The sequence below is a fragment of the Carettochelys insculpta genome, chromosome 3 (assembly GCF_033958435.1).
Source record: "Carettochelys insculpta isolate YL-2023 chromosome 3, ASM3395843v1, whole genome shotgun sequence".
Lineage (NCBI taxonomy): Eukaryota > Metazoa > Chordata > Testudines > Carettochelyidae > Carettochelys > Carettochelys insculpta.
In genome coordinates, this window is record NC_134139.1 from 161,258,503 (window position 1) to 161,285,031 (window position 26,529).

Consider the following 26,529-nt stretch of genomic DNA (forward strand, 5'->3'; position numbering starts at 1 on the left):
TTTCAGAGGGAGGCAAGACAGCTTAATGAAAGACAGCTGAGCGCAACACAGAAGCTAAGGGAGTTGGGCGGAAGATGCCCTCAGATGCAATCTACATTGTGAATTCTGTTGTGAAATATCCTTTCAAGTTTCTGATCAGTTAGGTCTTCAAACCTTGTCTATTTTTTCCGTGCTCCAGGAAATTCTTTGCTGGTCCTGATCTGTGGTGATTATTTTTCCCAGCTGATGCCTTTTTAAGCTTTGGAAAAAAAAATGACTTTCAACATATAAAGCGCCTGTATCAAAAGAGATTCCAATGCAAGACCAGAACTTCTTAGTGTTGTAGGATTTTGGTGTTTTGTGGGGATTTTATTTTTCTTTCCAATTGCAAAATGATTTTTTCTGCCCAAAAGAAACGCACAAAAGCTGGAAAAACCAATTATCAGCCGCAGAGAAAGGCTTTTTAAAAAGCTCTGCAGCTTTGGTGATCTCATCAAAGAGTTCATGTGTTAGTGGTTTAGTTTTTTCACCTCCCCGGCTGTGTGTGGGGGCAGGAGGTTGTTTTGTTTATTTTGTTTGGAATTCATCTCTGCAAATATGTTGGGAGTGGGGAAGGTATACAGTGAGCAGAAGGAATATGCTAGTTCCCTTATACCATTGGTCCCCAGCTTAAACCCCTCTCAGCTTCAAAATGCTGCCTCCCCCACCTACCACCCCAGCTTAAACCCCTCTCGGGTACGGTTGCCAGATTTTTGGAAAACTTATGCAGGACAGGCAGTCCCATGTGCGGGATCCCCAGCCAAGGCTGCTTGTTCTGCATAAGATTTCCAGAAACCAGAGTGTGGGGTGGGGACCCTGGTAGCCCTGCAGCTGGGAGCCGGCTGGGCATGGAGCCCTGGCTGGCAGCACCAGCTGTAATATTACCAGCTGGACCACGGGGAGAAGCCCTGCAGCCCTGCAACTTAAAGCCAGCTGGAGCACTTAGCCCTGGCCAACAGCGCCAGCTGCAGGATACCAGGCAGGCAGGCAGGGGAACCCTGCAGCAGTGCGGTGGGAGCTGACTGGGGCATGGAGCCCTGGCTGGCTCTCAGCTCCATCTGCACCCCCCATCCCATCCACAGGCTTAAACCTGTCATAGCTACCCCTGCCCTCTGCACCTACCTCACAGAGGAGTCCCAAGCTGCTGCTGCAGACCCCCTCTGCTCCTTCATTGGGCCTCCTCCTTCTCTGTGAGGCTCTCCCCATTCCTCCTACTCCCTTCCCCCACCTGCAGCCAGGCAGTTCCCTTCCCTACCCTGCAGGCTTAAATGGTACTCGGCTTAATTGGTTTCAGAGCAGGATCCCTCCTGCCAGCTGTTAAACCAAATAAATTATGTTCCATTTCAGCACCGCTGGGCAGGGACTGGGAGCCAAGGAGGACTCAAGCAGCTGAAAATGGCTCCTTAAGAGCCCAGCTGCAACCCTTAGAAAATCTGATTGCATAAGGCAGGGATTCCTAACCTATGGGTTGGGACCCAAACTGTGCTTTTATGTTTAAAGAACCAAAATGTGCTTGCTGCTGCTGCTGGCTCATTTGTGCTTCATGTGTATCCTGATCTATCAGTCCCTTCTCAGGGCAGCCTTGGCTTTCTCTTCACCCTCTTGCCTGGTAGCACAACTACAGACAGAAATTAAAAAATTATTAACAGTCTTAAGGACACCAACTGCATATTGCCAATAGTACATAGTGGCTAAAGGAGCTATGAGCAATAGCAATAGCTTTGGGGCTCATTTTTAAAGAGGGGGAAGAGAGGGGTGGGAATGGCAAAAATTTCCTGTGATGGAGGAGAAGAGGAGACTGAAGACACTGGTAACCTTTAGGTAAAGCTGCTTCTTCCAAAAACGTGCCAGATTGGAACACGTCCCCTGGCCCATTATGGCAGACTTCAATTGTCACCAGCATTCTAACTTTCACTTGCCCTTTTTCTCTGCCGCATAGATTTCTTCTTCATAGTGCTGCATTTTATCACACTTAATTTGCTGAATTCACAAAACGTGTAACCCTGCTTCCCCGTCCTTGAGTGACTGACGTGATGCAGCAGCAGCAGGTATCCCTACACCATAGCACTGGTGTAGATATGTGAGCAGAGCTGGCAGCAAGGTTTGTTGCAGGGATTGGTTCCAGGTTTAGAGTTACTGTGTTGTGATCTGTAGTTGCTGGTGAGGATTTGTTTAAGTTTGGCAGGCTGTCTGTAGGTGAGGACAAGCCTGGCTCCCAAGGTCTGTGAGAGTGAAGGATCATTGTCCAGGATGGGCTGCAGATCACAGAGACAAACATCTACAAGAGCTTTACCAAGCGTTCCTCAAACCACAATACCCACCTAAGGAAATGAGGAACAGATTGACAGAGCCAGGTGGGTACCCAGCAGCCACCTGCTACAAGACAGGCCTTGCAAGGAAAACACGAGAACACCACTGGCCATCACTTACAGCCCCTACCTAAGGTCTCTCCAATGCATCATCAGTGATCTGCAACCCATCCTGGACAATGATCCTTCACTCTCACAGACCTTGGGAGGCAGGCCTGTCCTCACCTACAGACAGCCTGCCAACCTTAAACAAATTCTCACTAGCAATTATAGATCACAACACAGTACCTCTAAACCTGGAACCAATCCCTACAACAAACCTCACTGCCAACTCTGCTCACATATCTATACCAGTGATATCATCATAGGACCTAACATCAACCACACCATCAGGGGCTCCTTTACCTGCACATCTACTAATATAATACATGCCATTATGTGCCAGCAATGCCCCACTGCAATTTACATTGGCTCGACAGTCTCTATGTAAAAGAATAAATGGACATAAATCACACATCAAGAATGGTAATGTACAGAAACCTGTGGGAGAACACTTTAATATCCCTGGACACTCAGTAACACCTTTAAAAGTAGCAGTCCTAAAACAAAGAAATTTCAAAAATCAAATGGCGAGAGAAACCTCTGAGCTGCAATTTATTTGCAAATTTGGCTCCATTAAGCAAGGATTAACCAGAGACTGGGAGTGCCTGGCACTTACAAAAGCAGCTTCTCTGGCCCGGGTGTTAATATCTCCCCATTAGACTTTGCCAATGGGTCTCATATCCCCCTGTCCGATCTGACCTGTTTTTTCCTCTTTTGATACATACTACTGATAATGGGCCATTTCCACCTTGCTGAATTGACCTTGTCAGCTCTGGCCCTCCCTTTTACTGGGACCCCAATCTTTAAATATCCCTTGAGAAACCGCCCCCCACACACACACTCATGCATCTGATGAAGCAGGTCTTTGCCCATGAAAGCTTATGCTCCAAAATAACTGATTTATGACATGCCTTTGCTATGTTAACATTCTCGCCATGCTTAACTTTTTTTTCCCCTGCCACTAGCATTTCAGAGGTTTTGGGAACTACAGCAGATGTAGAAAGAAGTTTTTGGACACAATTTTGGATTTGCTGTGTGTGAAGCCATTTGAGAGAATCTATAAACTGATATTTGTGCATTTGGAATTGCAAGTTGAAATTCTGCATGCCTGCATTTTTACATTTTAATTATGTTTTTAACATTTCGGAAGTTGTGCGCAGACACCAGATAAACTGACACAACAAAAACAGAATTAAAGCATGAAAACTACTTCATAGTCTTTAATTAATGCCAGCTTTGGACGGTATAGGGAAAAACAGTCTCCAATATACCATACAGTCCAGGGCTGCATTATGACTTTTAACACAAGCTAAAATTCTCTGATCTAAGCAGAAACATAGAAGGACAGCACTAGATACAAGCATTCCTCTAAGTATAACACTACTTCTATAGACCATGCTAGTAAAACTAGTCACAGCAATGGGGTATTTCCCAGTCCAAGGAATACCCTGATTTGGAAGTGGTCATTGTTTTAATTGTGCAATAATGCTTCCTCAGAAACTGTAATGCTTTTCTTGTTCTGATGTACATTTGTGTTTTGTAATCCTGAAACCTATGAATGGAATAACGTACAAAGAGTAGAGATGAGAAATGGACCAGCCATTTGAGATTGTAGTTCAAGAAAGCAATTGAGAGAACTGGAAGAAGACAGAACCAGTTGGCCGCCCAACTATTCTACCATGAACCTCTGGCTCCTCTAAGCTGTCCAACCTCCTTACGTTCCTGGCAGTTGGTCCATTTCTCAACTCTACTCTTTGTAAGTTATTCCATTCATAGGTTTCAGGATTCCGAAGCCCCAACTCCAAAACAATGAGCATAAAATATTTTAAATAGTACAGAAGGAAATGTCCATGCTACAGGAAATTCACTATTTTACCATAATACTGCATCATGACAATGTTCCTTGGTATTTTGCTAATCAGTTCAGTAGTGCCAAGTTAATCCTCCCTATGAAATTATCAAAACACTCTGTTTAGAAAGATCTATTCCTTTTTGAGACATTTAGAATTTCAGGCAGATTCCTTATGCTTTATGGTCAATAAGTTAACCCCATGGTATGTGTGTTGAAGTGGCAGCTGCTGTCATTTAGTTTTTGTTTTCAAATGTCAAGTCATTGTATACCTCTAATAGCAAAAAATAGGTCTGTAATCACAAATAATTCATCTGATTGCTCATTTACAATATGCTAAATATACAATAAGAACCCAAGAGCTTTGGTTTCCTAAGGCACTCATGGGAACCAGCACTCATCAAACCCTAACTTGTACTACACTGTGGTGCGACAAAAACCCTCTCAGTCATTCACCATCCAGTAGTTACACTGAGTTACCACATGAGCAGCCATTAATCAAGGTGACAGTCTCAATACAACAAGCTCTTCTGAGTGCCCTTGAGTTTTTGTCAACATGAAAAAGATTGCTTAAGGGTGATCTGCCTGAATGAATCCAGCCATTGCACTTACATATAAGCTTTCCTGTACGTAAGGTAGATCCACCAAACAGAATATCTTCATCATCTTATTCACTGTACAGCAAGACTGAATTTTTTGTCTGCCTTTCCACTTTGTTTGAAATAAGTCTTTAGAGTAATCATTACTATTTTAGAGGGGGGGAAAAAACAAGGGTCAAAATGAACAGCTACCATTCACTTGGTAGGCTTGTGAAAACAGTTTGAAGTTTGCCTTGTAGCACTGCAGGTGTTATGCACAGATCCAAACCCTGACTGAACAAGTACAGGCTTTGATTGCCTCTTGTGGCCAAGACCTGGCTAGTAATACAGGAGTAGAGTGTACTGGTGGAGAGCCAGTCATGGCTCTCTGATTCTTTGCTTGGCTCAATCTCACCACTAGAATAAGTAAGGCCATCTTATGGGCTGCCCTAACCTACACTGAATGTCTGCAGCTCCAAAGGGGCTCAAGAAAAATCACCTTCCATTGCCCTCAAAAAGTTCCCTTATACCAAGAGACACATGGAAGCTCATGTAGTTACAAGAATGAGTTGAATTCTTGCTTGCTGAAGAGATGCTGGCAGCATAAAGAAAGCAAAAGAAGCCTAAGAATATGATCCTATGTATTTTAAGGTAGTACTAACAACTCAAATGACAACATATATGGCAGCAAAAGAAAAGCAAAGGGTAAACAGAGGAAGAGGGACAGTAAATATGAGGTCTGTATTATGGTAATACTTTATATATTGTTTCAGAAGGGTAGCCAAGTTAGTCTGTAGGACCACACATAACAAGCAGTCCTGTAGCACCTTAAGGACTAACAATTTTATTTATTGGGCAATAAGCTTTACCCATGAAAGCTCATTTCCTAATAAAATAAAATATAAGGTGCTATAAGACTGCTCATTTTATATACTGCATATGCATTTGTTATTGCTTTATCAATCAAAATATGTCTAGTTACTATCTTGTTTGACGGACTACAGAGTAATATGAATAGGTAAACACATTTTTGCAGAATTATCCATTTTATTTATCATCCTATCAGATGATTTTTTTCCCCCAAATCTAACAGGATTGAAAATCAGGATTTCCTTCTTGCATCTTCCTCTTGAATGGGAAAGATTTCATTAGTGCACGCAAAGGTCACAGTTTTGTATCAGTTCTGAACCAATTTTCTTAAAACTGTAGATTGGCTGCATAATGGGTGAGGATTGGGGGGATGGTGCACAATTCATTTCCTAATCACAAACAGTAGTGTGAGAATAAGTGGGTGCATAGCCATTATATTTCAGCTCTAAAGACACTTGATTGTAATTTCTCAACACACATAATTTGCTGTAAATTAAAAACTGAAAACTCCATTTCTTCCTGCAAAATGGCAATGAAAGGCAATGCCCGAAAGCACAATATTCATCATCTGATTTAACTGCACTTTTAAATTTTTATATCTTCACTACACACTAGAAAAGAAGCTCAGATAAGTAGCAAGTTAGATTCATTTCTAGAGTTGGTACTTAATCTCTGGATTTTGCAGCATTTAATACAATGCAGTCAGTGGGGAATTTTTACATCTTGTGTTCATTCATCTGATTAAAGAAACAAAGTCATTTTGTAGTACAATGTAGTCAAGTGAGGATTATCCAGATTACCACTGTGCAAACTATCAGACATTTAAGTATCCCAAATCAGTAACAGATAAAAAAAGACAAGCTAAAAGAAAAAATGTATTAGTTACTGAAGGCCCACCCATGACTTGGGTAGTATATGCCTACAAATCAACACTACTATTATTTCTCTTTGATGGCCAACACTAGCCACGATGAGCTCTTTAATTGCCAGATATTTCAAGCCCATTCTTTCTGCCTTGCCGAGCAAGACAGATCTATTTGGTTTAAACTTGCTGTTCTCAGCAGGCAGTCGGCATTACTCAGCACTACTCCCAGCTCCCAGGGTGCTGAGCTCCATAGGAGTGAGGCAATCGCAAACTTTTTAAAGCTGTCTAGGCCATTCTCATCAGTGAAGTGTCACCGTGGACAAACTAGGGCAAAGCTACATGCTGCTGGGTTCATTTATTCAGACCCTTATTTAAATAGGACGTCAAAGAGATGGCAGAAGAATAAATCATTTGAGAGGGGAACAAACAAAAAGACAATACCCGACTGTTCGTCAGGAGACAAGTTAATTTTCTTGCCTAATGTTAAGCCCCCTTAGTGATAACGCCCTGGAAACAATTCAAATTATACCAATATAAAAAGGCGTAGGAGTCAACTCATTGCTCTTTAATTACCAAATGCCCATATTATAGTGAGTTCATTAATACTTTCAGTTATATGGCACTGTATCTAATTCTCAACCTAACTTTATTTTGATCTACATCATTCATAACCTTCGCCTGACATTGCTTGTATCTGTACCACTGGAGAAAGTGGTGTGAGTGCAGAGGTTGGGGAAGGGGAGGCACAATTATCCCCTATTGTGCATCATGGGCATAAGCAGTGGTAGGATCTCTCTTATGATTCAGACCTGGGGGGCAATAATTTTTCATGGGGGAATCACTCCAAGAATTTGATAAGTGATCAAGGGCCGCACTCTTCCATGATATTTATGGAGGAGTTGTGGGGTCTGAGATGGAGGTTGGGTTTGGAAGGGAGCTTGGGTGGCAGGAGGGAGTGTGGGATCTGGAAGGGAGTTTGGGTAAGGTAGGGGTTTGTGACCTGGAGCAGGAAAATGAGGTTCAGGAGGCAGTGCAAGATCCAGGGGGAGGTATGGTACAGAAGAGGAGTCTGACCTAGAGAAGGAGGTTGGAGGAGGTAAAGGGTCTGGGAAGGGGTATTGACCTGGGGAAGAGATTAGTGAGCAGAGTCTGTGGAGGGGGTATACGTTGAGGAGAGGACCATGACTTAAAAGAGGGATAAAAGCGGGAGCACAGAGCCTGGGAGGTCCTTGTGTCTTGGGGCAGGCACGCAGGGGGTTGGGGTGCAGGGTCTTGGGTGGTATAGGAGCTCAGGAGGGAGCAGAGGATTGGGGAAGGTAGGGCCTAGGATTCCAGAGCCAGGCTTTTCCCATGAGACACTTACCTGGGCAGCTCCCAGCCAGCAGCTTTGCCCGGCAGGTTCCTCAGCCAGGCTCCCTGCCAGCCATGCCCCAGGAAGCCACTCAGAATAGCCAGCAGGGCTGTGCGCTGCTCCAAAGTCTGCAAGCTATGGGAGAGGAGAGGGAATACTTGGCACGCTGGCTGTCCTGTGAACAGGCAGCTCCTGTTGGCTGGAAATTAGCCCACAGGAGCTGTGAGATTGTGCTGGGGGCCAGAGCAGCACACAAATGCTCTGTCCTTCCCTGCCAAGCTCATACCACACACAGAAGCACATGGCCCCCACAGCCACCTTCTCTGAGCAGCATGTGGGTGTGGAGAAGGCAGGGAGCCTGGCTGAGGCTCCCGCTTCAGTGTGGGCTAGCTAAGGTAGCTTGGAGGACTGGATCCAGCCTGTGGGCCGTATTCCGCCCACCCTGATTCAGACACTAACCTAGTAATTGCCCAGACAAAACTGCCTAGCCAGTCAGCAGTCATTTAAAGTCTGTGTAAAGAGAGCTGGATCGGTGTGTTGCTGAGCAGTTCTGCTGCGAGAAATTACAGAAGAGCATTTTTAGCAATGGTTCGAAAAAGAACACACAGGTACAGAAGCCACAATAAAACTGGTCAGCTCTCACTCCATTCAAAGTGCTTACAGTTCCCCTTTCAAGGCAGGTGAGATGATGATAAATATGGTGTCATGATATTGCTTTGTATCCTGCACATTTTTTCTTGAACAGTAACAGAGGTAACCATGTTAGTCTGTATCTTCACAAAGCAAAAAAGCAGTCCTGTAGCACTTCAAAGACTAACAAACTAATTTATGAGGTGATGAGCTTTTGTGGGGCAGACCCACTTCATCAGATCTGGAAGTAGCCCTAGATCTATTTCCAATCTGAAGAAGTGGGTCTGTCCCACAAAAGCTCATCAGCTCATAAATTATTTTGTTAGTCTTTAAAGTGCTACAGGACTGCTTTTCTCTTGAGCCAAAGACAAGTGCAAAAACTGCCTGTGTAGAACTAAACACCAAGACAGAAAGGGAGGAGGAAAGGAGACTTGTCAGCTGGCAATGCTCAACATTCTTAGCAGCTGTGTTCCCACAGAATGAAATGTTCAGATGCCGGAGTTTACATGTTGACAACTGGCATAATTTAACAGGTGACCATCAGGATAGACAAGCAAAGGATAAGTATCTGCACTGATTAAGCTATTGTATTTGTCTGCCAGTGATGCAGTGACTCCAAGTCTGTAATGTGTAACTTAAACACTAACAGCACACTGGTACCTGCACAGATAGTAATAATCCAGCTCCCAACAGAGCAGGTGCCACAGGACTGCAGCCTTTTTCAATATACTTCAGGCTATCTCGCCGCCATTGGTCAGGATCCCTTCCACTTTCACTTCCCAGCTCCTCTTTCCCCTGTACCTTTGCTGGTTTGCACAAGATCAGTTGACTGAAGAGGAAAGGAGCATGAGATTTTTTATGCCTTGAAATCTTCAATACTTCTATGCCGATGTGTTAGCCTAAAAAGACATCAGCAGGTATAGCCCGGTTCTCGCTAACTTTGCACTCGTTTGTCTTTGACAATGTCTAAAATAGTGGAATTGTCTTATTCTTCATGCCCATACAGGGCTTCTAGATGTAAACACAAGCCATAGGGCTTTTTAAAATCTTAATTCATAAAAAAATATAATGCAAGGCACCAAACAGAGTAATTCTCCTGATACCTATGTGGTCAAAAAAGGTCAGTGAGGAGTCTGCAAAAGATTACACTGTTTGGTGACTTTTACTAGATATTGCACACAAAAGCATACAAATCTTGGCAATTTAAAACCAAATTTTTGGAAACCAGAACATTGTTAAGCATACCCTCCCACGATCCAATTCTAGGGTTCTGTATTTGTACTGCAAAAATGATGAATAGTAACAGAGAGCGTAGCCATGTTAGTCTGTACTCCAACAAAACAAAATAGCAGAAATGAAGCACTGTAAAGACTAACAAAATGATATATTCGGTGATGAGCTTTTGTGGAACAGACCCACTTCTTCAGTGGGTCTGTCCCACGAAAGCTCATCACCGAATAAATCATTTTGTTAGTCTTTAAAGTGCTACATTTCTGCTGTTTCATTTTGCAAAAATGAGGCCATTGTAAATAACTAAAAGCAGAATAAAGAATTTGGGAACTATTATACAAAAACAATACAAGCTAGTATGTACATCATATTCATTTATAAAGCTGCATGTATATTGTTTTATATGGGGAAATGCAGGTATGGAGGAGTTGAGTGATGTAGTCATGGTCATGATGGAGCTGGAAAAACAACCCAGATCTTCTGACTCCTAATGCCATGCATAGAATAACAAAAACTGTTAAAATACTTTTTTGTGAAGTAAAAATTTCACAAGTAAAACTCACTGATTATTTTAAAGATGGCAACAATTTAGGAGCAATTAAATTGTCCCACCCAAAGCCCTGTACAAGGAGGAAATTTGAACCCCTGCTCCAGTGCTAGAAATTAGACAGAGAATTATTGTTCATTGAGACTCTGCAAATACTGCATTTCTTTTTCCCATCAACAGATAAGTGAACTCTGATTAAACTTCTTGTTTGCATGAGCACACTTCCTGTCCTATCCAGAAGTGGTGGAATAGCTAACTAAATTTAGACAAAATGATGGCCAAACCTAATACAGATTTCAATCTTATTCCCAGCAAATGGTCATTCTACTATTGAAATTAACCACTAGTGTGATGTCGAACTGGTTAGTGAAGATTCAGGCGACTCCATACATAAGGATGTACCCTGGATGGTGTAAGTCTTTAACTGTTCATAAGGGCTTATCTTTCAGCAGATGGCTGAGCTATTTAGTACCCTGTCTGTACACGTCTGAAAGAATTTAGCTTAAAGAACTCCTCAAAAACACATTCCCTATTCGCCAGGAGCCATCTGTGAATTCATTGAACTGCCAGCAACCACTTCAGTTTGCCTCTGATAGCAGCAGCAGCACTGCATCTGTGCTATCAGGTGGGGGTACATAAGCATGTCTCAAAATGGCACCAGTTCACAAACGTTAACATTTAATTTTAAAAAGTCTTAATTAATTTTTTTCAGTCTCGTGAGTGGGAAAAGTAAAGTTGGAGTCTTCTCAAATGTGTAGATCTCTCGCAGTGAAAAAGGAAAGACATGGAGACTTGGGATATGTCCCCGTGTCTATTACATTCAAGCTGTGTACACAAGCCCTGTTCACTTTGAACAATGAGGAGAAAAGCAGCAACAAAACTGCACAGAAGTAGTTCTACTTGTACAACTGCAGCTGGATGGCCCTTGCTAGTAGCTCCTGCTGGCTCTTTTTACATCCTCCCCAGGACTTGTCATGTTCCATGTCTCTTAAACAGCACACTGTAGGTCTAGACTATTTGCCCCAGCATGGGAGTTCCTTTATTGCCTATGTCTCACATCAAGCTGTAAGCCTGACTTAAAGGGACAAGGCGAGAGGGTAGCTTGGCATCTTTCAGGCCTCATTCTGTCAGATGAGTCAGTGAGTGAATACATGAGTGCTGACTGTGAGGTAGATATAAAAGGTCAATAACAAACAATTATTTACGTGACCAACGAGAACACCCTTACTATAACTGTATTCTTAGGAATGTAGGTGCTCAGTCCTTTGCAAATCTTGTGGCTATCTCGGTGATGGCGCAGAAAAAGGGCAGCGTAGAAAAGGAGATGGAGCCAAATGTCTGTGTAACTGTTCTCTTCCTACAGCAGTCAATCAGAAAGTGAGCCAGGCACCAATATTTCAAACACAAAGATTAAAAAAAAAAACACCAAACGATACCCATATTTTCTCTTAGTAACTCTAGCTCAGTGAAACCACCCACATAGTGGTGCAGCATGAGTGAAACAGTGGATGAAATCCTACCTCTCTAGGAATTAATAGGAGTTCCGACACTTTGGGTAAATCTACACTGCAGGAACAAGTGTGCATCCCAGCTCAGGTAGACAGAGACATGCTAGTTTTGCTCAAACCAGTGCACTAAAAGTAATAGTGTTGCTGGGGACAGCATGGGCAGGAGCTCAAGCTAGCCACCTTAGTACAGACCGTTCTGGAACTCGGTGCATGCTTGGGAGAGCCTAGCCCGAGCTGCCCTCTGGACTAGCCCCAAGGACACCGCTATTTTTTATTGTGCTAGCCAGAACAGACCTCACACATCCATCTGCCTCTGCTGGGATGCACAGTGTACCCATGTCATTGTACAGTGGAAGCAGCTGTTTCGCTCAAACTGTGTCTACACTAGAGGGGCCTGCTTGCTACATAAATCAAGGAGCATCTACACCCTTAAAGCATTCTGTTGACAGTCTCAGCAGACCGCTGTATTTGCCTTCACAGTATTAGCCTCAAATTTTTGAGGGATATGTCTACACTAGAAGCATCAGTTGACAGAAGTCACTGGCGACAGGGAAATCTAGACAGAACGTCAGTCAACAAATTGCATCAACATACAACTTGATCTGTCAACAGAGAACTGCCAGGCTGCCCTGCCCTCTGGTGCCAGAAAATGGAACGGCAGCTCTGCAAAGAGGGCTGCCCAGCAACTTGAAGCTCTGTCTGTCAACAGACATGTCTGTGTCTACACAGCACTTCTGTCGACAGTATTCTGTTATTTGGTTATCAGAATAAGGGGATTTTGAAGTGTGCATGGTCCTTTTGAAAAGGACCCCATGTAGACAAGCTGTGAGTGATCAAAACTGGCACTTTTGAAGTGTCGCAGCTGCCAGTATGTTAATGAGGCACAGCGTATTCATTGTAGTGCCTCATTAGCATATCCCAAAGTGTCTCATTAGCATCCCCCTTTTAAAAAGGGGTGCTAGTGTAGACCTAGTCATTGATACTGTTGTGCCAAATGCAGAGCTCTATCGAGAATCTGTCGACAGAATGCTTCAAGCATGCAGAGATGCCCTACGTTATGTCGACAGAACAGAGTGCTGTCCCAAGAAATACAGCTTAGCCATTTCTGTCGACAGAGAGGGCTTTCTGGTTGCCAGGCAGCCGTTTGTAGAGCTGCCATTCCACTTTCTGGCAACAGAGGGCAGTGCAGTCTGGCAGTGCGCCATCAACAGAGCAAGTTGTGTGTGGCAGCTCTCTGTCAACAGATGAGATGCTTCCAGTGTAGACATAGCCTCAGTGTTTATTATTGGTGTTAGAGGTCTCAGAGGCCCTTTCATTTTGTCAGTTATGGGTGGTCTCATTACCCGCATAAAATAAAAAGTCCAGTATGTGTGAGAGGATTTAAGGTGCTACTCTTCCCATACAGCTAGACATTGCATAGCCTATAAGGGGCTTGTTTTTCCCCCAGTAATTTTCCAGCAACCGAAATTCATCTTTTTTTTTAAAAAAAATCTCTAAATGTCTAAAAAATAGTAGTAAAATGTGTACAAATCTCCAGAGCACGTTTTATTTCTTTTCAAGCAGCTCTCATTATGACATTTCCATAGTACTCTCAAAGCTCCTTTTCTTCATGTTTTAAAATCTAAGCAATCATTTAAAAGTCATCTTCTCAATTTCTAGGATTATTCTCATATGAAAAGAAAAATCAGTGTTTCATAGGTAAATCCAGGAAGGGCTGCTCCCACAGCCTGAACCTAAGCCTACTGAATTGATTTACGTAGCGTTTGGATGAGGCCCCTAAAGCAAAACTTAGTACGAGTTGAGCCTCTCTAATCTGGCACTCTCTCTTCTGGCAACATCCATAGTCTGGCATGATTTTGATTAGACAGATAGCCTCTTACTCTGGGCATGGCCAAGTTTCCTGTGGTCCCATAAAGTTTGTTTACAGCTGGTGTTCTGTGCTGTTACTTCACTCTAATTTACCCCTAAATGTCCTCTAAGAGCCCAATAAGCAGTGGAAATGTTGGTAATGCTGCTAAACGCTACTGACCACCTGTAGTCAGGCAAATTCTCTCATTCAGCATTGGTCAGATCCCAAAAGAGCTGGATTAGAGGGGTTTGGCTTGTAGCACTTTGTACTCTGACCACTCTAAAAGCTAGTCTAAGTAAGACTTACGCTTATTCTTATACATGCACATTCTGAGAGTCATGAGTTCAAATGAACTGATATTTGCCTTATTTGAAAGCAACGTATTCAGTCAAATCTTCAAGAGCGCTATGCAGGCTGAGTAGCTTAAGTACCAGATATTTTTAGAATAGCCTGCTACTTAACCATGAAGTAAAACAACAATAATGAAGTAAAATTTCACTGGGTGACTGAAATGATTTGAAAGGCTTTCACAGAAGTAACACAAGATTTAAATCCAACAAAACATGAGCACGAAATTGGAATATCCAGCAGGGACAAATGCTACGGCCACACTACTAGATAAAGTCGATATTTAATACATTCAATTTTGTAACCTCGTTCCTATGAATTCAAATTTAGGTGTCCACACACCTTCTTGAAATTCGACCCATCATTTTTGCATGTCGAGTTTCTGCTTCCCCATTGCCCTATGCAAGTTCGACAGCATGAGCAGTGAATTGTGGGTACCTATCTCACAGTGCATGAGCCCCCGTTGCTTGTGGGTGTTTCCTGTTAGAATACCAGAATGCAAAGCAGTGCCCCAGAATTCAGAGCACCCAGTAACAGAATTTAGCCCTTCCCCACACCCACATTTCCCTGTGCTGCGCTTTATCTGTGGATGTTGGCATAGTAGCAGGCAGGTGTGCTAGCTGCACTGCCCACCCTTACCTTGTTCTCTCAACCACACGTCTGGACGAAGAAGCAGGAACAGAGAACAGAAGAGGGAGGAGCCAAAATTCTATTCTTACCTACATTCCGATAGGCCAACCCCACCTGGCTGAGGAGGTTAACCCTTTTTCTCCCAGGCTGCTGGCTAACCCTCATGATCATGACAGACCTTTATGTGTGAAGGTCTGGGCACTGCAGAATTCAAATTCTAATTCTAATTCAATCAAAAATTTGCAGGATTCCTGGGACCTTCTTCCTGTGCACCTGAATGGAGAGCAGCATTCAAAGAAGCAGCCACACATGGAGGGTCACCGTGTAGCTTTGTCGGATACATACGGGACACTTCTGGGGGCTAATAAATTTGAATTAAAGACATGGCGCTTCCACACTGGCCTTTATTCAAAATTTTAAATTTGAATTTGACACTATACCCATCTGGTAGTATCAACGTTTTTGTTACCAGTATTAGGGCTCACGAGTTCGAGCTAATGGTATTTACAGTGAAGACAGTGATGTTTTAATATCAAGCTAACTTCTTTAAATTTAATTTTATCTTGTAGAGTAGACACAGCCAAAGATATGTAAGTAGAGAGTTTGATACCTTTGCCTCCTTAGATCTCATATTTTTAGATTCTGAAACCTTTATTCACTTAAATAAATGGAACTACTCAGTGTGAGTAAAGATGGCAGCATCAGACCCTTAATGATTATTTTTTGAAAATAAAAGCAAACATAGCCATGTGGTCTGATGGTTAGGCCCAAGGCAGATTGTAGGGAGGTTCACATTTTGTCCTCCATAGTATGACCTCAAGTAATAAAGAAAATAGGAAATGTCTTATAAAGTTCAGGAAGACCCATAGCTATATACTAACTTCGAGACTGTAATGTCATAATGTAAAATAAAAAAAATCCTTTGCCATTTTGGCCCCATCTTGAAAGAATTTTCTGTTCAACATTTTTTTTTTGGTTTTTGACCTTCTTAATTACATCTCTCCACTTGTCAGAGTTTTTACACCTATTTCCTCACTAGGATTTTGCTTCCACTTTTTAAATCATGCCATTTTACCTCTCTCTGCTTCTTTTTCTTTGTTGTTCAGCCATGTTGACACTAGTTTGGCATTCTTACTATGTTGGTGGTGGTGGGTTTTAATTTGGGCTATACAATTAAGTTTTGCTTCCATTATTGTGTTTCTAAAATATTCCTGTGCAGCTTGCAGGGATTGCATTTTTGCCACTCTCCCTTTTAATTTGTGTTAACTAACTTCAGCATTCTTGTGTAGCTATCCTGTCTGAAATTAAATGCTACAGTATTGGGCCTTTGTGCTGTTTTCCCCACAAAAGGGCTGTTAAATTTAATTAAATTATGGTCACTATTACCAAGCAGTCCAACTACATTCACTTCTTGGACCAGACTCCAGTAGGATGGACCTCCTTATTGCTATATTCTTATTATAAGGGTATGGAATTACAATCCGTACAGATTCTGTGGTACAATTTGAGTCATTTAAGATTTTTATTCCATTTGAGTCTACCCGTAGTGCAGCGCCCTAGTAGCATGCATGGTTTGGCCTTCCAGTGTACTTTTTACCCTAGTATTACTGAGTCTAATTGATTGTCGTAATTTCATCATATTCTCTGATGCCTGTTAGAGCAATATCCCCATTTAATATGGGGCACTCCAGATCACCCATCTTATTATTTAAACTTCTGTCATTTATACGCAAGCACTTAACATTGTGTCACTTTGTGGCTGTCAGTTGTTACATGATGTGATTGAAAGGGACTCTTTCAACTGACTTTCTTATCAGATCCCAACCATATTTTACCATCATCTACCCTCTCCTCCTTACTAGGATATAGAGAATCTCTATTAATCAATCCCCTTCTAAGGAGATTGAACCACATGGTCCTCCACACCTGTTGGCTTTTGCCAACTCTTAGTTTAAAAACGCTCTAATGTTGAATGCCAGAAATCTGGTACCATTCTGGTTTAGATGGAGTTCATCCTCCATGTATAGGTTCCCACTTCCAAATAAATCTGAATCCCTCCTCCCTAGAAGATTGCCTCATCCATTCACTGAGACCCTGCAGTTCTGCCTGTTTTAAATGGCCTGCATGTGGAACTGGAAGCATTTCAGAGAATACTACTATGGAGGTCAGGAACGTCAATCTCTTACCTAGCAAATTAAATTTGGCCTCCCAGACCTCTCTCCTATCTTTCCATTGTCATTGTTATCTACATAAACCAGAACCACCAGCTCCTCCCCAGCACACATATACATCTATCTAGATATCTTGAGGAATCCACAACCTCTCTCACCAGGCAGGCAAGTCACCATTCAGTTTTTCTTGGTCATCACAAACCTAGTTATCTATGTTTCTAATGATCAAATCCACCATAACTATTACCTGTCTTTTCCTAATAACTACTGTGCCCTTTTCTGGACAGATATCCATGGTGTGAGACAAGATTGTGAGATCATATGAAAGGAAAGTCTCAACTACAGGATCATTTCCCTCTGCTCCCATTGGATGTTCTCCTTCCTGGAGGCTTCCTTCCTCCTCAACAGCACAGAGATTGTCAGACAGAGGTGGGATCATGTCACAAAAAGTCTCATTTTTGTACCTCTTCAGCTACCCAGTTCAGACATTCTGGCCTCAAGCTCATACATAGTCTCTCATATATGCATGGATATGCCACCTGCCCATCAGGTTTGTAATCATACTTGCTGCCCTGGGTGAAATAAACTGAATAGCCCTCACTCTACTGCTGGACTTCTGCCTGCAATCCACTTATGCTATTGCAGCTCATTATTTTGTTGATTTTTTTTAAGTGTCGTACCCAGAGGCACTGAGATCTCATCCGAGGTGAGTGAAGTCTCTGCTCTACAACCTCAGCTGAAAGCCACCTGGCCTTTAGCTCATGTGGTAGAGTGCAGCACTTTAGACCCTATACGTGCAAGCTTTATTCCTGGGGCTGGCAACCTGGGTCTGTCAGCATTACATAAGCAACGGGTGATTTTGGTTTTAAGTTTAAAGAATGTGAAGTGTAACTGACCCCTGCACAGAACTCCCCTGTTAGCAGCTACTGTTCACTAGCTCCTCTGGTAGCTTAGCAGCAGGCTTTTTAAAGCCCTGGCCTTCCTGACTTGCCCTGCCACTGGTTAGAGTTGATGGGCACAAAAGGGCTTAAGGATCAAAGCCTCATGAATAAGCTGACAGGCTTGCCTAACAAGCTGCTTGCCTCAGTACACAGACTCCCAAACCAGCAGCCCATATAGTGCCTCTCAGTCAAGCAGCAAGAACACCACAAATATACATCACTACAGACAACAAACTTACTCCAAGTATCATGTAATTGCTCCTTCTTCATGTGGAAAACTCCCTCACAAAACCTCACTGTTAGCTGCTCCTATTCTGTAGCTTATTTGCAAATAACAATCCAACAGTAAAACTGTGGAAAAAGCAATACCTGCCTGAAACATCAGATACCACAACTAAACCAAGGAATCATGTGTAAATAAATTACAAAAATATGTAATTGTTGTAAGTTATAATTTAATGTTCAATGTTCCATTAGAATGCACCTGGCAATCCAGTAAACATTCCTAGGCTCCTATTCTGCAAGATGGTGCACACATCTTTATACTGAGGTTGACAGGGCCGTAGCCGTGACTTAAACTCTTATACTCCTAGTAGAGCATAGGTCATCTACAAGTCTCCACTTCACCCCATCTCAAGACAAAACTTCTACCTGATTCCAGGAGTACCCCAGTTGTTGTCCTTCAGTCTCAGTAGATCTTCTCCACATTCTGCGAGGTTGTCTTATTTTGTGTTTTCCTTGTGGGTTCCCTGTTCCCTGTGTTTTCCCTGTGGGTACCCTTGTGGGTGACAGCTTGACGGACTGTACTGGATGACGGTTTTCTGAGCATATGGCCTAGTCATACCCACTTTCTTCTCTTGATTTGAACATCAAGTGGTTCTTGTCCTGCTCTGTTCCAAAGCTACTCATTTGTGAGAGTTTTGCCATTTGATGTGAAAGATGTACCCTACAGCATCTGTTTTTGAATGTCTGTAGCTTGTGACATCTTTTTTATGTAGCCACACATTGCTAATTTTAAATGTTGCTCTTTCTTCAAGCTTTATCCAGCTACCCAGAGTACTTTAACATTTTCTAATTTCTGATTTATGTTAAAGCAAGTTTTTCTTCCATCTTTTCTTTTGCACGGGTTAGAGAAACATGTCTTTTTATTGGCAAAAAGGACAAGGCCATCAAATTAATCCAGATTTACAATCCATCTACTTGTTTACATTTTGAACTTTGTTGATGGTGCTGTTATAGAAAAAGCCAAACAAACCTTTTCTATAGGGCATAATATTTTATTTAACATTACAACTTTAACAGAAAATATGGCAAAAGAGTGTTAGTTTTAAAAATATAGTAAAAATATGAAATGTGAAAGTCGGTATTTTAGTCTACATACTGAGTTTAAAAATGAAGACTTCTGACTTCTATAACTAATAAAAACTCAAATCCAGTACATGACCTCTCAAAGAGCTTTTTTTAGCTTTCCTGAACTAGGAAAGATCAGGCTTAATTAGGTTTTGAATGGAAGACCTACAGGAAAACACAGATGCAGGAGAAAGCGATGGGAAGCAGGACATGCCATTCTTTTCTCTGACTCAGCATAGAACAAATTACTCAGCAGAATGGTAGTGAACATGGTGGGTGAAATCGTGGCTCCAATGAAGTCAAAACAGCACAGCTCTCACAGATTTCAGTGGGGCCAGGATTTCACCCAGTAGCTTTAGAAATACTGAGACAAAAAGTGACTTTGATGGTCCCAGATGTAAAGTAGGGCAGGATTTAGCACAGTCTTTTGGATGGAAGACAGACCCTAATCCTATACAGGGGCAAAAGATTATTGCAAGAGTACCAGTAATAACTGCAACTTCCTACCCAAATGCTATTTGTTAAATTAAATGCTATCTCCATGAATTCCCATGCAAAAGTTCAAAGAGAGAGCTTTTTTTCACTTCAAAGTGTGTACAATACTAATAATGAGTTGCTGTAGCTCAATGGTAGCTGATGCTATTTCTTTGAATCTATAAATTGATGTGTTAGAAGTGTAAGTAACAAAAACGATTTGAGAACCCTCCTGGATAAAAAGCCTTATGTACATAAAAGGACTTTTTCAAAATCTGCACCTAAGAATTCAAATACAGATGCTTTTATTCTCCTTACCTTCCAGATGAAATCAACAGTTCATAAGATGACACAGGTTTTGAGCTTTTCTGCATTGGTATTAGAGCCTGACAATTCATATGTTTTTACCAATTTTAACGCTCAGAGTACTGTGTCAAAGATGGCTGCACAAAAAGTCAGTGCCATTTCTCCATGGCAAAAGCCTGCTGTTGAGACATGCAGATCCAATGAGTGTGTCATCTATAAAACATTCCCACTTGTCCTTCCAGTGAGCAAAATGAGACTAGGACCAATAGCTATTTTCAGGTACATAATAATGCAATATAAGACACTGGCCAGTCACAACATTTTAACAGATTTGGCAAAGATTATGGAACTGGTGGGCAGACAGGCTTCCAAATTACAATTTATAGTCATTTTTGGAAGTTGTCTGACATTTTTGCTTGTCCTCTTCATTTATTGGCTCCCATCTGAAGGCTTTTTGAATGTTTGCATTCAGCAATTCACTGGCATCACTCCAGCTTCTAAAGGGCAGGTTGCCATTACCCTCACAATGCCAACGTAAAGAACAATCATTCTGGTAGTCTCAGGAACAGAGAGACCAAGAATTTATCAGGTGTGAAGAGCGAATTCTTCTCTCATGACGAGAGGAAAAATATCAGGAAACTTGGAAATGGCAGAGGTGCTTAATGACTTCTTTGTTTCAGTATTCACAAAGTCTGATGCAGAAATGCCTAACATGGTGAATGCTAGTGGCAAGGAGGTAGGTTTAGAGGATAAACTAAAAAAAGAACAAGTTAACAATTACTTCGGAAAATTAGACATCTGCAAGCCACCAGGGCCTAATGAAATGCAGCCTAGAATGCTCAAGGAGAGGATAGAGGAACCTTTAGCTATCATATTTGAAAAGTTCTGGAAGTCAGGAGTGATTCCAGAAGTCTGGAAATGAGCAAATATAGTGCCCATCTATAAAGAGAGAAAAAAGAACAACCCAGGAAACTACATACCAGTCAGTTTAACTTCTGTGCAGGGAAAGATAATGAAGCAAGTAATTAAGGAATTCAGTGGCAAACATTTGGAAGAAAATAAGGTAATAGGTAACAGCCACCATGGATTTGTGAGGAACAAATTATGCCAGACCAGTCTGATAGCTTGGCTTAGCAAGATAACAAGCCTTGTGGATAAGGGAGAAGTGGTGGATGTGGTAAACCTAAACTTTAGTAAGGCATTTGATAGGGTCTTGCATGATATTCTTATTAATAAACTAGGCAAATACAAAACAGATGGGGCTACTATAAGGTGGGTGCATAACTCCCTGGATAACTGTTCTCAAAGAGTAGTTGTTAATGGTTTGCAGTCAGGCTGGAAGGGCATAACAAGTGGGGTTCTGCAGGGATCTGTTTTGGGACCAGTACTATCCACTATCTTCATCAATGATTTAGATATTGGCATAGAGAGTACGCTTATTAAGTTTACACATGATACCAAGCTGGAAGAGGTTGCAACAGCTTTGGAGGATAGGATCAGAATTCAAAATGATCTGGACAAACTGGAGAAATGGTCTGAGGTAAACAGCACGAAGTTTAATAAGGAGAAATGCAAAGTACTCCACTTAGGAAGGAATAATCAGCATCTTACAAACAGAATGGGAAGTGACTGTCTAGGGAGGAGTACTGTGGAAAGAGATTTAAGAGTCATAGTGGATCACAATCTAGATATGAGTCAACAGTGTGATGCCAAAAAAGCAAACATGATTCTGGGATGCATTAACAGGAGGGTTTAGAGCAAGACATGAGAAGTTATTCTCCTCTACTCAGCACTCATTGGGTCTCAGTTGGAGAATTGTGTCCAGTTCTGAACACCACATTTCAAGAAAGATGTGGATTAACTGGAGAAGATCCAGAGAGGAGCAACAAGTATGATTAAAGGTCTAGAGAACATGAGCTATAAGAGAAGACTGAAAAAACTGGGCTTGTTTAATTTAGAAAAGAGAAGGCTTAGAGGGGACATGACAGCTCTTTTCAAATACCTAAAAGAGGGTTACAAGGAGGCAGGAGGAAAATCGTTCCCCTTGGCTTCTGAGGATAGAACAAGAAGCAATGGGGCTTAAACTGAAGCAAGGGAGGTTTCGGTTGGACATTAGGCAAAACTTCCTAATTGTCAGGGTGGTTAAACACTGGAATAAATTGCCTAGGGAGTTTTTTGGAATCTCCATCACTACTGATATTTAAGAGCAGGTTAGATAGATATGTACCAGAGATGGTCTAGAGGGTGCTCGGTCTGGACTTGATGACCTCTTGAGGTCCCTTCCAGTCTATGATTCCTTGGTACCTCCATTTCAGGAATGAGTCACGTGATTGGCAGAGGTGTGCAGGGAAAAGCTTGCCCTGGACCTACCACTCTGTGTCTTGCAGATAAATGGAGGTCTTCAGTCTTCTGGGATGTCAGGGATATGTCTGTCGAGCACACCAAATTCACATTAAAAATGAACTTCATTGCATTTGTGGATAAAGACTGTGTCTTTCAGGAGGTACTATACTGTTTGCTCAGCCTTTAAGGACTTGCAAACAAACTTCTTTTGCCAGATACACAGGTCACCATTATTTATGCTTCATCATAGATAGTGAGGGAAAACACGATGCAATATGGCACAAAGCTGGAGGCATCAAATTTTATTTTTAATGTGCTCTTGCTTTGCCTTTACATTTCTCTTGAGTGTCTGCAGCATGCATGCAAGACACCTAAACTAACAGCACGGCTATGTCTAGATTATTGGGATTTGTCAACAGACATTTTTGTCGGATTGCAAGAGTAATCCGCTCTGTTGACTGAGAGCGGCTGGACTGCCAGGACACCACCGACAAAACAGCCAACTGGAAGCACAGCAGACGGGGCTGCCTGGTGTTCTGGAAGCCCTGTCTGTTGACAGAGGGTCCCCCCCACCCCACCCCCCTGGGGCTGTTCATACCGGCTTTCTGTTGACAGATATCTTTTGATGGAGGCATTCTGCTTTGTGGGGAGCTGAATACAGCTGTCAACAAAAGTGCTGCATTCTGGCAATTTACTGCCTACAGAATTCCTTGGGTATCTGGATGCTCCCTGGGTGTTGTCAGCAAAATGGCTACTTTGCTGAAAAACCCTCTAGTATAGATATAGCCCACTTATTTCTAGCCATTCCAAATCCAATTCATATTTTGTGGTACCAATCCAATAGTCTCTTTGCCTTAACAAATCATGGCTCTGTGCCCCTTCACATACTGCTTGTGGATATTTGGTCACTATTCAGTTTCCAGTGCTAATTGTTGTATGCACTGCAAGGCATGGCTCAGCATTGACCTTCAGCTATGATCAGCCAAACTCCAAATGGCTATCAGTAGTGAGCGCCATAATGCACATAAAAACAGGAGCTTAAAGAATTGGTGTAGCTGGTTATCTTTTTCTCCATTTTACACATATAAAATGCTTAGTGTATGGGGTTGCCTCTGAATAAGGTCTCTATCCTACTTGCGTGGTGGTATCAGTCCAATATGGTTTATTTTTTTGCAGCTTTTTACGTGTGTGTGTTACGAGGTGACTAACCTTTCCATCTCCTGGATATAACATTTACTGCCTTTATATTAGCTTTAGTTTAATCTCCTTATCATATTTTTTCCTTTGTGTATAGTGCCCTTCTGGCAAACATACTGCTTTTTTCTGTACTACTGCCTCATGACCAAATAAACAAGTAAAGAAAAAACAAATTCCCACTGTGGCTCCTGCCACCCTGTGAGTAGAATTCATTTAGATAGGATTTTTTCTCCACCTTGCAATCAAACCTATTTTGCTCAGCATGCCTTTTAATATACTGACCCACTGTGAATTCAAGCATAGCATGTCATAGTGCACAGTATTACACAATAATCCATTTCTTCCTCTAACATATAGCTATTTATTTGACTGTTAAACAACAGTAATTCTGTAGAACAGGGTAAATACTGAAGCACAGCACTGGAAATTGTGGCTCATAATATTACATATTGTTGGACATAGCATGGAGCTCTCTTGAAGGGAAGATACCAGTTGACTTCACCGGATAGTTTTGCCCGTGTATGGAATACAGGATCAGCCCATACATTATATGCATGCTGGAGAACTCCCGTGCCATTTTGTCCACGAGAGCAAAGCTGAGTAGGGATACCTGAGCTCTCAAAAGGGCAGGAGGAGGCCTGTGAAGTTAGAATGAAAAGAAAATTAACAATGTTGATTAAAACTTGAAAATTTAAAATTAAAAAAAAAAGAATTAAGCTACGTGAAGGGAAGAAAAAGAGCTGTTAAGAAGAGTTGCATTATGTGCAAAAAGCACCTAGGTTGTTCTGGCAATGAGACACTGAAAGCGACTGGTGGGACAGTTAATGGTGTGCAGGGAGCTGCAATAAGACAGTTCCTATTAGAAATTTATGTTACTTGGCTGCTGCCTCCAACAGGTAATGTTCCCCAAGCTCTGGACCCCAAATGATTTGACAGAGCAGAAGGACCAGCAAGTTACTCAGCAGGATTATACAAAAACCAATGTAAGCCTCAGAATCGTTTTCTATTTGATCCCCTGAAGTGTCTGAGTTTGAAGTGTAAATAAAGCTGGTTGCCAGAGTTTTGAGTGAGAACTCCCTACCCATTTGGCACCTGCTAGGCCAGCGGGTGCCAAATGCCTAGTTTTAAGGCATTGATATTGAATGTTAATAGACATATTGTTACATGCTGAATTGCAGTAGTGATTTATGTAATAGAAATTCTCTTATGCATTTAGTTGTTACATTGTCGTAAATCAGAGTAGGTAGCGAATGATTCTATGGTTGAATTATTATAATCCACACAGTTAAGTGGAATAGTTAATGCAGCGTTGGGTCTTTATTTACTGTGCCACTTTCTTTAAACTGTCATATCTACTGTTTTTCATTTTATTTTACTGTTGCCACTGCTCTTTTGTTGTTACCTCAACTCTCAATTAATATTACTTTGTTTTCAAGTAATGCATTGCTTATTGTCTATTCCATGCCCCTTCAGTGGAAAGTTAGTTAGCGGCCTTTTCCTGGAAAACCCATAGAGTGGATCACAACCTCCAATAGCAGGGCAGATGAATTGAGAATTAGTTTTTAATTTAAAAGTGGTGCTTCAGGTAGGGTCATTGGTTAAATATAATTGGTTTCAATTCTTCCCGTAACTGGATGCGTGTGTCATCTACTTCCCTTAAGAAAATATTTTCTGAAAACATGCATCAGTCATTGCAGCTGCTGTAAACAGTTACTATGTATAAAAGAGCTGGAATAACGTTGCTGATATATTCTGCATCATTTACAAAATGTTCTTTGCTTTTGATATGTTTTGGGGTGAAGGGAATGTTGTAGTTGCTATAATTTAGAACTCTTTGAAACAGTGTCTAAGTTCACTGTCAACTTTTCATAATCAGCTGTCTTCTCATAGAATTGCAGATGAGCCCATAAAATATATCTGTTTGGGCAATACATCTGTCTGTGAGCGCATTATGTTGAGGCTGTGACAGAAAATTTAGCCTGGTTTATTGCACCACATGGCATCAGTATTATCACCACCAAAAACGTGAACATGCTTTGTATTTACATTAACATTCATGCTTTGTCTTACTGTCTTGTGTTGTAGTTAAGTAATTGTCTGCTTGAGCATATGCTTCCAGTTGCTGAGGTAAAATAAGAGACTCCATATTTAGCTGATCCAATGCATTTTAAAAGAGAGTGCCATGTATATTTTTTCTGGTCCTTTCTGCTGAGAGGTGCTTCTGGTCTCTCTGTCTTTTGAAAACAATTTTTATGTAATGATTTTCAGAAAAGCAAAGCACAGAGTACTGAAATTTCAAATTCTTGTGAGGAAAACGCCTATAATTTTTCTGTGCATTCCTCCATATTAGCATCACAAAACCTATGAGTGCCCCAGAGTGCTAGACTGTGCATTTAAATCTCTAGGATGACTGACAGACACACAAAATTACGTGTAGCTAAATGGCTCCCTGGTGGTTATAGCACTGTAGCTTCTGAAGAGCGTGTGTTGTTTCAGCTGAAGCTGGAGATAATTTATGCTCACTGTTTCCCCTTTAGATTCACATTTAACAAGGCAAAAGAGGCTTTAGTGTTTCCTACTGATCCCACTCACCTTCATGGCACACTATGACCCCATTTAGCTTTCCACAGACACAGAAAATGTGCTGCGCTTCAGCCACTTTCATCAAAGTTTCTAATGGCCTCTCCCATCTAAGGGCCCAAACTTGATCCTCATCCTCGTTAACTTCTCTACTGCTGTTGAAACATTTGATCACACACTTCCTTTGGCTTGCACAGTGCCGGCTTTGCCTGCTTCTCCTTGTACCTCTCTGTCTACCACAGGTGCTGGGTGGGGTGTACACCAGAGATCAGAGGCACACCTCAGTGTCAGCTCCCCCGCTACACTCACCATCAATGCTAGGAAGCTTCCAATGAATGCCCACCCCTCCAGTGGAATATGGCCCAAAAACAGTGCAAACTTCCTAGCTTGCATTACTCCTAGCCACACCACGCTGGCAGATGGGGTGGACTGCCCCATACTCATCAGAAGTGGGAGGTGGGAGTGGAGCAGGGGTGGGAGGAC